The sequence below is a fragment of the Apium graveolens genome, chromosome 5 (genome assembly GCF_009905375.1).
Source record: "Apium graveolens cultivar Ventura chromosome 5, ASM990537v1, whole genome shotgun sequence".
NCBI lineage: Eukaryota > Viridiplantae > Streptophyta > Magnoliopsida > Apiales > Apiaceae > Apium > Apium graveolens.
In genome coordinates, this window is record NC_133651.1 from 213,956,206 (window position 1) to 213,970,129 (window position 13,924).

Consider the following 13,924-nt stretch of genomic DNA (forward strand, 5'->3'; position numbering starts at 1 on the left):
GGTAGCATCACATAAGCGTAGACTGCTTTGTGAGTTATGAATGCTGTCTTAGGGATGTCCTTCGGGTTCATCTTTATCTGGTTGTATCCGGAGAAGGCATCCATGAAACTTAGCATTACATGTCCTGAGGTGGCATCTATTAGTTGATCAATGTTTGGAAGAGGATACGGGTCCTTCGGGCATGCATCATTTAGGTCAGTGTAGTCCACACACATTCTCCATTTGCCGTTGGACTTCTTAACCATGACCACATTAGCTAGCCACTCCGGATACTTGATTTCTTTGATGATTCCTGCCTTGAGTAGTTTTTCTACTTCTTCGTCAATGGCTCTTTGCCTCTCCAGAGCAAAGTTTCTTCTCTTCTGTTTTACTGGTTTCCTGTTGGGGTTGACATCCAAGCTGTGCATTGCTATGGACTCATGTAGTCCTGGCATGTCCCTTGGACTCCAGGCAAAAACATCTTTATACTCCCAGAGCAGGGATACTAATCTCTCCTTGAAGGACTCTTCGAGTCCTGACCCAATCCTCACTTTTTTGCTTGAATTGCTTTCATCTACTTCGACTTCTTCTGTGTCGACTGCGGCCTCGATCTTTGCTTGTTCTTTGTTTGAAACCATTTGATGAATTCGGGCCTCAGAGTTCTTCTTCAGATAGATGTTTGCTTGTTCAGGCTCTTTGGTTGCTTGCATGGTAGGACAAGGTTGTTCTAGGACTCGACTTGTCTTGTCCAGTACCATGACTTGGTTGCTTGCCAGTTCCTCTGGACTTGTTTTGCTCGCTTCTTCCCTTATTCGGGGTCGGTGCTTCTTCATGCTTTGTTGCTTGCGAAGGACCGTAGCCTTCCTCTTGTTATCTTGGTGGGTTTCTGCCATAACTAACCCCTGGTTGTAGCATGTTTCAGCAACTCCGTAATCTCCTTTAATTTCCCCAACTCCCGTCGGGGTTGGGAACTTAATCTTGAGATGGGAAATTGAAGTTATTGCTTGCATCATGGTTAGAGCTGATCTGCCAATGATTCCGTTGTATGAAAAAGGAACATTGATCACATAAAATTTGATGACATGAGTCACTTGGTTAGGAGCAGATCCAAAGATGACTGGCAGATACAAGGTTCCTTGGATTGGGACTAAGTTGTGGCCGAAGCCATAGAAAGGGTCTTCTCGACATTCATTTGAGCGGACGTTCCCTAACTGTATTCTATCCACTGTGTGCTTGAAGAGGATATTTACTGAAGAGCCATTGTCTATGAGCATTCTTCTTACTTCATTATCGAAAATGTCTAGAGTGACAACCAAAGCTGCATTGTGATGAGGGTTGACTCCTTCATAGTCCTTGCTGCTGAAGGATATCACCAGGTCTGGGAGTGATTGGATTGAAAGTACTTCTTCGCCGAAGTCCGGGTTCCGGGGTGGGGAGTAGGATCCGCCTAGGACCACATTGACTACATTCTTTCCTTTCTTCTGCGCTTCCCCTCTGCTGTTGTCCCGAACTAAGTACTTGTTCATATTCTCCTTTTTCACTTGGTCCTCAATGAAGTACTTGAGTGATAAGCAATTCTCGGTCTTGTGGCCATGGGTCTCGTGATAATCACACTGCCTATTGTAGGGCCTGCTCTCCGGAGGAGTTTGCATTGGCTTCGGAGGATAATAGAAAGGCTTGTCTTTGACTTCTTTCAAGATTTCCTCCCGGGTCATGTTGAGAGGAGTCCAGTCCGGCTCCTGCTTCGGCTCCCGAGATTGCTTCACAGGTCCTGGGTCGCTGTTCGACTCCTGCTTAGGACCAAGTCTTTAGAAAACCGGGTTTGCTTGTCTTTCTTGGCTTTGGTTGCTTTGCTTGAATTTCTTGTCCTGATGGTAACCCCCTTTCGGTCGGTCATCAATGTTTTTACTCCTAGACCCTCCATTCCGGGTCATTCTCATTGCCTGGAGCACATCTGTTTCCTTAATGAATCTGGCAGCCATGGAATAAGCTGCTGCCAGACTTTGCGGCTCCTTATTGATCAGCTCCACAATATACCTTTCGTTGTGCTCTGGGTCCAGGTTTCTTCTAAAGATGCTTAAAGCTTCCCTCTCATCCAGATTTGAAACTTTATTGATTGCTTCCTGGAACCGGCGCATGTATGCAGAGAGGGACTCATTGTCGTGCTGCCGGATCGTCTCCAGGTGACACATGTGCATTTCGTGCGTTTTGTTCGCCCGAAATCTCCTAAGGAAAGAAGCTCGAAATTCCTTCCAGGAGTGGATGCTGTGGGAGGGGATTCTGCTGAACCATCTCTGGGCACCTCCCTTAAGGGTTGAAGCGAAGAACCTTGATTTCGTCAAGTCATTGTAGTAGTATATCTGCGCTATCTGCTCAAAGTAGTTCAAGTGCTCCTCCGGGTCTCCCAGACCATCAAAGGAGTCAAAGTTGTAATGCTTCAAGTCCCGCTGCCGGGGGATAGCTTCTAGGGAGTGGCTGAAAGGAGTGAGTGTTTCTCCAATCTCCACTCCTGAGTCTCTGTCCATCTTCCTCTGCAATTCATAGATCATGTCTTTTAGGTCCTTCTGCTTCTCTTCTTCTTCATCATCAGAAATCAGCTCCGGAGTAGGGTCTCTCCGGGTTCTCTTGCTCCTAGACTTGGCCAACAACTTATCTTCTTCTAATTGCATTCTCTTCTGGATCTTTAGCTCGAGTTTTGCTTCCTCTTCTTTCCTAATTTGCTCCCGGACTTCTTCCAACTTTCTCTGTTTAGCAGCTTCTGTTTCTTTCTTGCCTTGATCTTTTTTGCTTTTCTTCCCCTTGGCTCCAATGCAGTCGAACACAGACCTCTTTGATTGCTGGGAGTCCCCGGACTCCTCCGGCTCCTCCTCTAGTTCTGCCTCTTCTTAAAGGCGGGTCTGCTCCTGTCTGTATAGTCTGATTGCTTCTGCTAGTTCATCACTTGTGAGGTTAACCATGTGCTCTTCGGCTACCGGGACATTGGTGTACTTGTACTGATTGAGCTCTATGAGGGTCCTGGCATCCCTTGTGTTTACAATTCTCTCCATTACGGGAGTGTGTAGTGGTTGCTCCTGGAATGTTTCTCTCTCGGCTCCTGGGTCAAGAGCCTGGGAGTGGTCCGGCTCCTAGACTCGAGCGCTAGCAGATGGCCTTCCAGAGGTATTCTTTCCTGGTCTTGCCATTTCTCAATAATACCAACAACAAATAACAACAATATGGCACAGAGAATATCGGTCTAAGGTTGCTTTATGAGATTTGCAGAAACTACCCAGAATAACAACAAATACTAACAAATAGCTTCCTGGGAGCAGCTCAAACGATTTTATGGGACTGTTCAACGATGAAGTACAATGCAAATGCTATATTCAAACTAGAACAATAACGATTAAAACTAACGATAGCTCACACAAACATGGCTTAAATCAACAAAATGGGTTCACACAAACGTGGCCTAAAGTAACGAGCACATACAAACGTGGCCGATATACACAACATTCATGCTTACGGAAAAGGTTGGTTGCTTGAGTTCTTACAAGTTTGAATAAATGGACTCTTTGAAGAGTTTGTTGATGAAGGTGAATCCAGGGGCACCGAGACCCAAGGATGTTGAGCCCTCCTTCTAGCGCCAAATGATAACTCCTTGTGGCGGGGCTGCTCCTTCGACGCCGTCCTGGATCCTTCGCCGCTGTAGAGGTGTAGCTGTGGTTGGGTTCCTACAAAACAACACCGGAAGGGGGGTTGGAGTCCCGCGGCGCCTCCGGCGTGAGAGTAAGAACTAGCTTTTTGGGAAGATGAAGATGAATATGAATGCCGGGTGGCTGTGTGTGTATATGAGTGTGAAAGAATGATTAACCCCAAAACCTCACCTTCTTGGGTTATTTATAGCTCAAGGGTAGGGTTTTGGGGTTGGTATCTTTGAATCGTAGCCATTGGTTCTGGGAGCGGGGGGCACCTGACTGGAGTGGATGCTTTACACATGTCAGCGCGGGACTGGTCGAGGAATGTTCTGAGGATCCTCTGACACGTGCCCTGATTATTCCCACGATTGATGTGTGACAGTTGTTCCCGTCACGTGCTTGGGCCAACGTCTCACGTGTCGGGGTTTATCAAGGTTCCGCTTGCGGGACTGAGCTGGTCAGGAGTGGTAGTGTGCAGGACTACTCCTACCAGGAGCTGCGTGGAGTTATGAGCCTGGGAGTAGGCATCCCAGGAGCTGTATGGAGTTAGGAGCTTAGGAGTAGGCCTCCCAGGAGCTGTATGGAGTTAGGAGATTAGGAGTAGGCCTCCCAGGAGCTGTATGAAGTTAGGAGCTTAGGAGTAGTACTCCCAGGAGCTGTATGGAGTTGAAAGCCTGGGAGTAGTCCTCCCGGGAGCTATATGGACTATCAATTTTCAAAAAGATTTTTCTGTGTGTAATAGCCGTGCTGAGGAATATCGATATTCTACAATTTTCTGTTTCTTACTATTGCAAAATCAAATTGACATGAAGATGGGAAAAGGATTTTCACATGTTGATATTCTTTAAAAGCTTCGTGTGTGACATTAATTTCAAAATCTAGTATTTAAAGTGATTTATTCCCTATTTTATTAATTTTCTTATTTTTCGGGATAAATTAACTTTAAAAACTCACAAATAAATCTTTCTCTCCAAAAATCGTTTTCAATCCCAAAGAAATATTTAATCTCTCAAATCATTAATATTTGGCATTACAAATATTAATATCAGTTTTTATAACTTTGCGAAATATTTTCTCTTCGGTCTCTCTAATTGCTTATTTTTTGGAGAAAAATATTTTAATACTTAGAATGCTTTACAAAATTATCAAAATCATGATTCATCATGAATCTCAATATTCTAAGTATTTTGGTTTCAAAAATTAGTCAAGGGTCTACTCGTTTTGACCAAATATCAGTTTTTCCGATTTTCGTATATTTCCTTATTTATCGAAGGAAATTCAATTAAATACTCAAATATACTTCTCTATGCTCCAAACTATTTTATCTTTAAGGGAATATATTTATAATATTTATTCAACTCAAAACTTTTGTCAAAATCCTTTTACAAATCGTTAAAAGAATTTTCGTATTTTATCAAATCCCGTAAAACGGTTTTTATCGTTTTAATTCCGGATAAAATACTTCCACTTACTAGAATGACTTGAAACTTTGGGGATGTTGTTTTTATATGTATAGACATGTTAGGTAAAAGTTCTGTAATTTTTCGAGAATTTTTGTCGGGGTGTGTATTTTCCGATCGTTTGACCCGAGCTTCGATCGAGTGTTTGACCTAGCAAACTTTGACCAAAAATCACCAAACTTCACAGATCCTCAACTCTGAATATTTGGGAATTTATCATATTTTTGGTTGAATTTATTTTTGGTTATATTGCCACTGCACAACCAGAAATAGTGGTTGAAATAAATAAACTTTAATCTTCATTAGTTATCTTTATGCTTTAACCGACCGGTTCCGGGTGAAACAATCCATTTTAAGCAGCCTCATAGTTTGAGTTTCTGAGAATGATATTCAAGAATCATATAATTTCTCACCACCCATATATCATCATCATATCCTAAGTTCTTACAAAACAGGTGTGTCCATTTACTAATAAAAGCCCAAAAAAACAAAAAGCATAGAGAAAGAAATGAATAGGGGGCATGAAGAAAACAACCTGAGGGCCATAGATGCTGAGATATGGGTTGCTGCTGCGTTCATCCTTTTCCGCCTGGGGATCACTGATATTGGAAGACCCCATAATTTATTCTTGGGACTATATGTATAGCAGCAGCACTTCTGGTATACAGGAATATGGGTACTTCGTTGTATATAAGTAGGTTTCTGTAAGGGGGTTAGTTTAGTATCAATTTCATGTGGGTTCATGTCCCTGGCATACGTATGCCAAGAACCGGTTAAACAACATACACTTTTCTAGCCGTTGGATACAGCGCTTTTTAATCGCTGGACGGGGAACGGTTAAAAGTCAGGGAACATTTATCAACTCTAAAAGTCAGGGAAAGCATATATACCTCCTTACATCATATACACCGAAATTTTTTGTTTATATTATGTCCTGGTTCATTGGTAACAGTTGATATTGCACAAGTATTATTTAGTGTTAGTTTCATCGCATTTATACTCATCGCATTTATACCAATTTACAATGTGAATGATGTGACTAGAAACATCCATATAGTGGAAAATTTTGGTAGGAACTGAGTCGATGTAAGTTACTTAAAAATGTAAAATAAGCGCCTGACAGTAGCCAACATCAGAATCACGAAATGAATACCCAATACCCAACAAGAACACGTCTAAGAGCTGCATGACCTTCTTTAGTGTCTAACCATGGGTGACCTGGAAATGTTCGTGGCAGGTCCTGCATATCTCAAATAAAACATTTCCAAGTATTAGAATGATAAGTACTAAAAAATTCTATTGTTATCTTGCTTAAAAAATATAATGATACAAGCTTATAAAGGTAAAATAACTTGCAATAAAGTACAGAACACATGATGGAACTATGGAAGTTTACTCTAGCTACATGCATCTCAGAATGATCAGCTGGCCATGCCAATATCAGATAGCTGGCATTCCAAGGCATATAGGTGACTAGCTCGGACAATGACGCTCATGAATATACAGTGTACTTACTTTCAATTTATATGGGGTCATGTATTATTATATAGCATCTACGGCAAAGAAAATTTTATTGACACCGTTTATTTGGTCCAAAACCGAAAGAGTTTAACTAAAATCTGCATAAGAGTATGCCATGTCTAATACAATCTCCATACGTGGGTGCAAGGTAGTGTACATCATACTTCGATACATCAGTACCATGTATCGGCAATAATGCCTGTGCAAATGAATGAAACATCCTTTCCACCTCTTATCCTAGGCAATACCCACATAGCGCACATTTAAGTGTATATGCTGCCCCTAATGACCCCATGTACAAGTACCAGGTAAGTACAGAGGCAAAGCTACTGTACTAAGCTGCATACAGATACACTTAACTTTAAATTACAACAATATACAAATGAAGATCTTGAACAAGTCAATTCCATGCATTTTAAAAGCCTGAAACATCTATATATATATATATTATATATGTGCAAACAATTTTTTGTTCAGATAGTTGCAATCTTAATCTCATAGCGTTAATAATTTCCTTCTGTGTTCTTATTAACAGAATTTCAAATGCTCCATATTGACAGATCCAAATTAAAGCAAAAGTTTCACATGAGTCTATACGATGATTTGATAGTGTCAAATATAAGTATATATACAGCTAGATCACTGCTTTCAAAAGTAGCAGTCAATATAAACACATTCCTTCTTCGATTAACAAATCAGAAACAAGCAATTACAATCCATTACCTCAAATTATCATTCATATGCAATATCAAGAGCATCAAAAAAACAAAACAACAGATCATCATATATCGAAGAGCAAAAACAATCAAGACACTACTCACATGATCAATCTGCTTAGTGGCAGGTGTAACCTTTCCCCTCCACCGCAACAATCAAATCATTATAATAGCTATTAGGCACAGTAGACTTCTTCTTAGCTGCACCAGACAATGAGAACCACACCTTTGGCCACAAATCCGGAGGAATTCCCTTCCCGATCAACTTCTTCAGCGAAATCGCATTACCTAAATTCGAGAAATTCAGGGATGCCTTAATGGTACAATCCTGATGCTGTACCGAGCTAAAGGAAAGAACCTACGAGTACGTTTCCTCTCAGGTTCATCACAGGGGGAATGTTTTACCAACAAAAAACGCCACATACCAACCCATTCTCCATCTCACTGTAGAGCATTATACTAGTATTTTTCCTAATGAAGTCAAAAAACATTCATCAACCATAAAAAGAGAACAGAACAGCTTCTGGGAATGTTGGCTCTAACAGATGGCTGATGAGGTAAATCATATTCATCAAAAAATGCAGGATGCAACAACAAACTTACAGGCCTTGAAAACATTTCTGCACTGGGCCCCATTCAACAACTGTATACCTAAAGTATACAGTTGTGACAACAGACTTGACAAACCCATTCACAGGACATCATATGCCCTATGCAGGGCTCTTCATCAGAGTTTGTACATGAATATTGTCCAGAATCTAATGCTTCCAGCAGAAAATAGGGTAATCCGAACACTCCTCTGCCTCGGAGATATAAAATTCCTACCCCTTCTATTAATTCAATGTCAAGCTTTGGTAAAACACGATTCTAGTTCTTTTAACATTAAACATGAAAAATGACAGGGTAGAATATTAAAAAAAACGAGTTCAACACAGCAGCAAAGATAAAACTACCATAAACATAATTAAATAAGGAACCAAGCTGAAAATGTCTAGAGACTAGAATTCATCCCTAATCAATGTGCTGGCTTAGCCCTCTTTTCCCTCCTTTCCATGGCCGTTTTAACACAAGGAGCTTTTTGAAGATCACTCATTTGTCTCCATTCTTTTTGTCCAGCAGAGTCTATGAGGTCAAATTGTAAGAAGTCCTGCACTGGATGTCGAATCATATAGTCCTCCATGAAAATGATCATAGCTTCGCTGTCTATTGTTGGGCGTCATAGCCCATAATAAGTTAGGCCCAATTGAAGAGGCCCAGGGCCCAAACATAAGACCCCAGGACACGTGGCGGCATCACCACCGTCCAGGTTTCCGGGATCCAGAACGTTCCTACGCTCTGGATCTGATAGTACTCTGACGGATTCAGCGTTGACCTTGGGGAGCCCAGGACACGTGGCAACATCACCACCTTCCAGGCACCCGGAATCCAGGCCGTTCTTACGGTCCAGATCTGATAGTACTCTGACGCATCCCAGGCGTCCAGATGCCCTACAGTCCAAAAGGCCAACCTACGGTCCAGATGAAAAGGGACAAACCCCTAAACCCTAGTAGGAGGCCTATAAAAGGTAGAACAGAAGGAAGGTTACAGGATATAAGGATATACTCTCTCTCTCCCTCTCTCACATATATTTACATGCACATACATACTCCTCACAAATATATCTGCATAATCCCAACTTTGCCCTTCTTCTCCTCAAAACCCTTTCTCATCCTCAAGCCGGAGGTGCCGCGGGGACGCCACCCCCCTCCGGTTCTGTTTTGTAGGTTCCCACCCTACAGCTACACCGCACACGGCCATCGTCACAGCCTAGAAGGAGTTTGAGTTCGGACCCTGCAAGGAGAAGGTCCCGGGGTGATCTGGGATTATCATTGGCGCTAGAAGGAGGGGTCGAACCTCCGAGAAACACGAAACACCATCTCCCAGTAAGAACCCTAATACCCATCTCTCAGACCCGTTTCTACAAGGTTTATTATTGTAAATTCATAGCATTTCCAAGTAACCATGACTACAAGAAAAAGCAAAGCAGCAGTTTCCACCTCTTTCCTACCGCCTCCTCCCCAACCCAGGGATGGAGACATGGAAGACCTGGACGAAGGGTTCCCCATAACCCGGACTCCCTCTCAAAATCTCCAACCAGGAGATCAGAGAATAGTCATTGAAAAAGTTGCCCACAAACACACAGGGATCACCACAAGCCCATGGGGAAGCATGACCCCGGAACAGATACAGGCGGCTATGGACTTGTGGAAGGAAAAGCAGAACGCCGAGCCGGAGACCCGCCCAGGGGATCAGCGAGAGCGGTCTAAAGAACAGTCCGGAGAATCTCGGGGATCCGTCTTCGACCGGATTGCGAAGAATTTAAAAAAGCCACCAGAGGACGCCAGAGATGAAATAAGAAAAGCTGCCCTCCGGGAGAGAATCCGGAAAGAAGAAGAGGCTAAAGCCCAAGAATCTATAGAAAGGAGGATCCGGGAGGAGGAGGCCAAACTAAAGAGAAGGGCCCACCGGATTCACGTTTCCTCAGACTCAGAACCGGAGAAGGAGTCCAAGCAAGAACAAATGGCCCGGGCCCTTCGAGACCTTAAAAGGAAAGTGGAGGGCGACATGGAAGTAGGGGCAGCAGCGACCCCGTTCACAAAGAGTCTGGAAGCCACCCCTAGAGAGTCAGGGCTGAAGCATTTCAATTTCGACTCTTTTGACGGGCTGGCTGACCCTGAAGAGCATCTGAACTATTTTGAGCAAATATCCAATATTTATGATTACAGCGACCTGACTAGATGCCGATTCTTCGCATCAACACTGAAGGGGGGCGCTCAGAAATGGTTCAGCCGCATACCATCCCGGAGTGTGGACTCCTGGAGAGACTTCCGCGAGATATTTTTGAAAAGATTTAGGGCCAACCGAATGAACGAGCTGCAGATGTGTCACCTAGAAACAATCCAACAAAGAAGCAAGGAACCCCTTCCGGAATTCATCAAAAGATTCCAGGAAGCAATCAACCAACTCTCCAACTTAGAAGAAAAGGAGGCAGTAAACATCTTTCGAAGAAACTTGCACCCGATATCTTGTGAAGGCTATGTCAAAGACCTGATTCACAGGGAGCCCCAAAGCCTGGCGTCAGCATACGCGTTGGCATCAAAGTTCATAAAGGAAAATGATTTCCTCAAATCAATGAAGATGAACAGAAGAATACAAGACGATGACGAGTCTCCGGAGCGACGCTCGTCGTCCCGGAGAGACAAGAGATACAAGCTTGACAGACAAGCCAACTACATTCAGCAGTCCCGGGGAACCCCACCCCGGGAAATGTCCCCCGAATTAAGAAAAAACGAAAGGAAACAAAAGGCCAAGAAGGAACCCAAGCCGGAACCAGAGTGGACACCCCTCAACAGGCCCCGGGCCGACGTTTTGCGTGAAGTCAAGGGCAAACCATTTTATTATCCTCCAAAACCCTTGCTAGCGCCGCCCGAAAACAGGGCCCGGGACAAGCATTGTGGCTATCACGAAGATCATGGCCATACTACTGAAAACTGTTTCTCCCTCAAGATGTTCATAGAAGACCAAATCAAGAAAGGAAACATGAACCAGTATCTTCAAAGGGGCTCGAATGACAAAGACAGAGCCACGGGAAGAGGGAAAAATGTGGTGAATGTTATTTTCGGTGGCACAGTCTCTCCACCGCGGAGCCCGGATCGGGAGAATGATGTGATGATGATCCAGACTCAGGAGGACGAACCGATTTGCTTCTCTTATTCTGATTATGAGGGCCTCGATCCGGATCACAACTTGGCATTAGTGGTGACCCTCGACGTCGCAAACAACGAGGTAAAAAGAATCCTAGTTGATAATGGTTCATCTGCTAATATCGTATTCGAGCACACGCTTAACAGGATGGAGCTCGGACACCTCAGAATGGATCCCTGTCTTGAAGACCCTTTGTACGGATTCGGGAACACCATGATTCCAATCCGGGGTATCATCTATCTTCCCATCATATTTGGAACCGCACCCCGAGTGGTCTCCCATATGATGAAATTCTATGTGATAAGCGCAACCTCCTCATACAATATGATCCTGGGTAGGCCCACTATCACCAAGCTCAGGGCGATCCCCTCAACTATCCACTTGAAACTCAAGTTCCCCACCCCAGGAGGCACTGGAGAACTGAAAGGAGATAGGGAAATGGCTGGTAGATGCTATGGTCAAGCACTCGTCATGGCAGAAACGGAACCGGAAAACCGGAAGAGAATAATGTCCCTGCCCAAGGGACAAAGCAGAAAGAAGCATCGAGAACACCTTAGTAAAAGGCCCCGTTTGGATGTGAACATGATCGAAGACTCCGGATACAGCGTAACCAACGCTGACGCCCGGATTCAAAAGTTTGTAGAGAGCAAGGAGAAGACGAAGGTAGAACCGGCCCAACAGACAATCGAGGTAGATTTGGAACCCGGGAACCCCACCCGAAAAATCAAAATCGGAAAAGGATTGGAAACCACATTCCAAAAGGAGCTTATCGGCCTACTAAAAGAACACGCTGACGTATTCGCCTGGTCCCCGGAAGACATGCCAGGAATCGATGAATCCGTGGCCATGCACAGTCTGGATGTAGATCCAAAGCAAAAACCAATCAAACAAAAGCGAAGGAACTTCGCCCCGGAAAGGCAACAGGCAATCGACCAAGAAGTCGAGAAGTTGTTAAAGGCAGACATAATCTGTGAAATTAAGTATCCGGACTGGCTAGCAAACGTTGTGCTGGTCAAAAAACCCAACGGCAAGTGGCGAATGTGCGTGGATTATACAAACCTCAATTCAGCATGTCCTAAAGACTCTTACCCCCTGCCCAATATCGACCAGCTGATAGACGCGACCTCGGGCCATGTCATGTTATGTTTTATGGATGCCTTCTCGGGTTACAACCAGGTCAAGATGAATCCGGCAGACATTGCAAAAACGGCATTCATCACACACCGGGCCGTCTACGCTTTTGTTATGATGCCGTTTGGGTTAATCAACGCCGGGGCAACATACCAAAAAATGATGAATACCATCTTTAAAGAGCAACTGGGCAGGAACATGGAATCTTACGTTGATGACATGATCGCCAAGTCGGTCACAACCTCAGAACACATCCAGGACCTTCGGGAGTGTTTCGAAAACTTGAGAAAGTACAACATGAAGCTGAATCCGGAAAAATGCACGTTCGGGGTCCCTTCCGGGAAGTTTTTAGGCTTTCTGGTCAGCGAAAGAGGAATAGAGGCCAACCCGGAGAAGATCAAAGCTATAATGGAAATGACAGTTCCCCGAACTCAAAAAGACATCCAAAAGCTCTCAGGATGCCTAGCGGCATTTCGAAGATTTATTCCAAAGTTGGCAGAAAAATGCCTACCATTCTTCGAACTATTGAAAGGGGCCCAAAACAAAAAGCTAATAGAGTGGACCCCGGACTGTCAAACAACGTTCGAAGAAGTAAAGCGACATTTGATGAACCCGCCTATTTTATCAAAAGCAAAGCCCGGGGAGCCCCTTTACCTATACATCGCAGCCGGGGAGAGAGCAGTATCCTCCGCACTCATCCGGGAGGAGAATGGCACACAGACCCCGGTATATTATGCGAGCCAAATCCTGAAAGATGCCGAAACCCGGTACCCCAACCTGGAAAAATTCACACTGGCCCTCGTACACTCGAGCAGAAAGCTAAGACAATACTTCCAAGGCAGGGAAATCAGAGTAATCACCAATCAACCACTTCGCAAAATCATCCACAAACCGGACGCCTCCGGGAGATTAGTCAATTGGGCAATTGAATTGAGCCAATTCAACATCAAATTCATCCCGAGGACAACCATAAAAGCCCAAGCGTTGGCCGAGTTTGTCATGGAATGTACTTTTCCAGAAACCCCCGAAACGCCTGAAACCAGTTCCAAAGGAAAAAAAGAGTCTAACAACCGGGATCTTTGGACGCTATATGTTGATGGCTCGGCCACAGCCGAAAGGAGCGGAGCCGGTCTGATCCTCTCCAGCCCGGATGGATTCGTAATTCAGCAGGCCATCACCTTCGCCTTCAAAGCAACAAACAACCAGGCTGAATATGAAGCCCTACTCTCCGGGCTTAGGCTAGCCAAATCCCTTGGAGTAAGGAGGTTAACAATCTACAGCGATTCTCAGATCGTGGTAAGACAAACCAATGGTGAATATGTCACAAAAGATCCTAAACTGGCCCGATATCAGGAAATGGTTAGAGCAATCCTGGAAACCATCCCGGACTCGACCATCTTGCAGATAAACATAGAGGAAAATGCGAAAGCAGACGAGCTGTCCAAGCTCGTCCAGAATACTTCAGATTTAAGCAGTTCGGTTTACTTCGAGGAACTCGGAGCCCCCAGCACCAATAGACAAGAAGTATTTTGTGTTAGCAGCCCGGAGAACTGGATGACGCCCTACATAGCCTACCTCGAGGACGGTACCCTGCCGGAAGATCAGAACAAAGCCCGGTACCTCAAGTATAAGGCTGCACGCTTCTTTCTAGAAAACAATCAGTTATACCGGAGAACTTTCTCTGCACCAACTCTAA

The 13,924-nt window shown here is 44.2% G+C and overlaps 1 long non-coding RNA gene across 1 annotated transcript; it reads right to left on the reverse strand.

The window, feature by feature from the left end:
* Positions 1–6,085: 6,085 nt before the first annotated feature.
* On the reverse strand, positions 6,086–8,592 carry LOC141661585 (uncharacterized). Its single transcript, XR_012550037.1, has 2 exons — positions 7,459–8,592; positions 6,086–6,356 (listed from the first exon to the last, which is right to left on the reverse strand). It is a non-coding gene; the product is annotated as an uncharacterized LOC141661585 (long non-coding RNA).
* Positions 8,593–13,924: the final 5,332 nt, after the last annotated feature.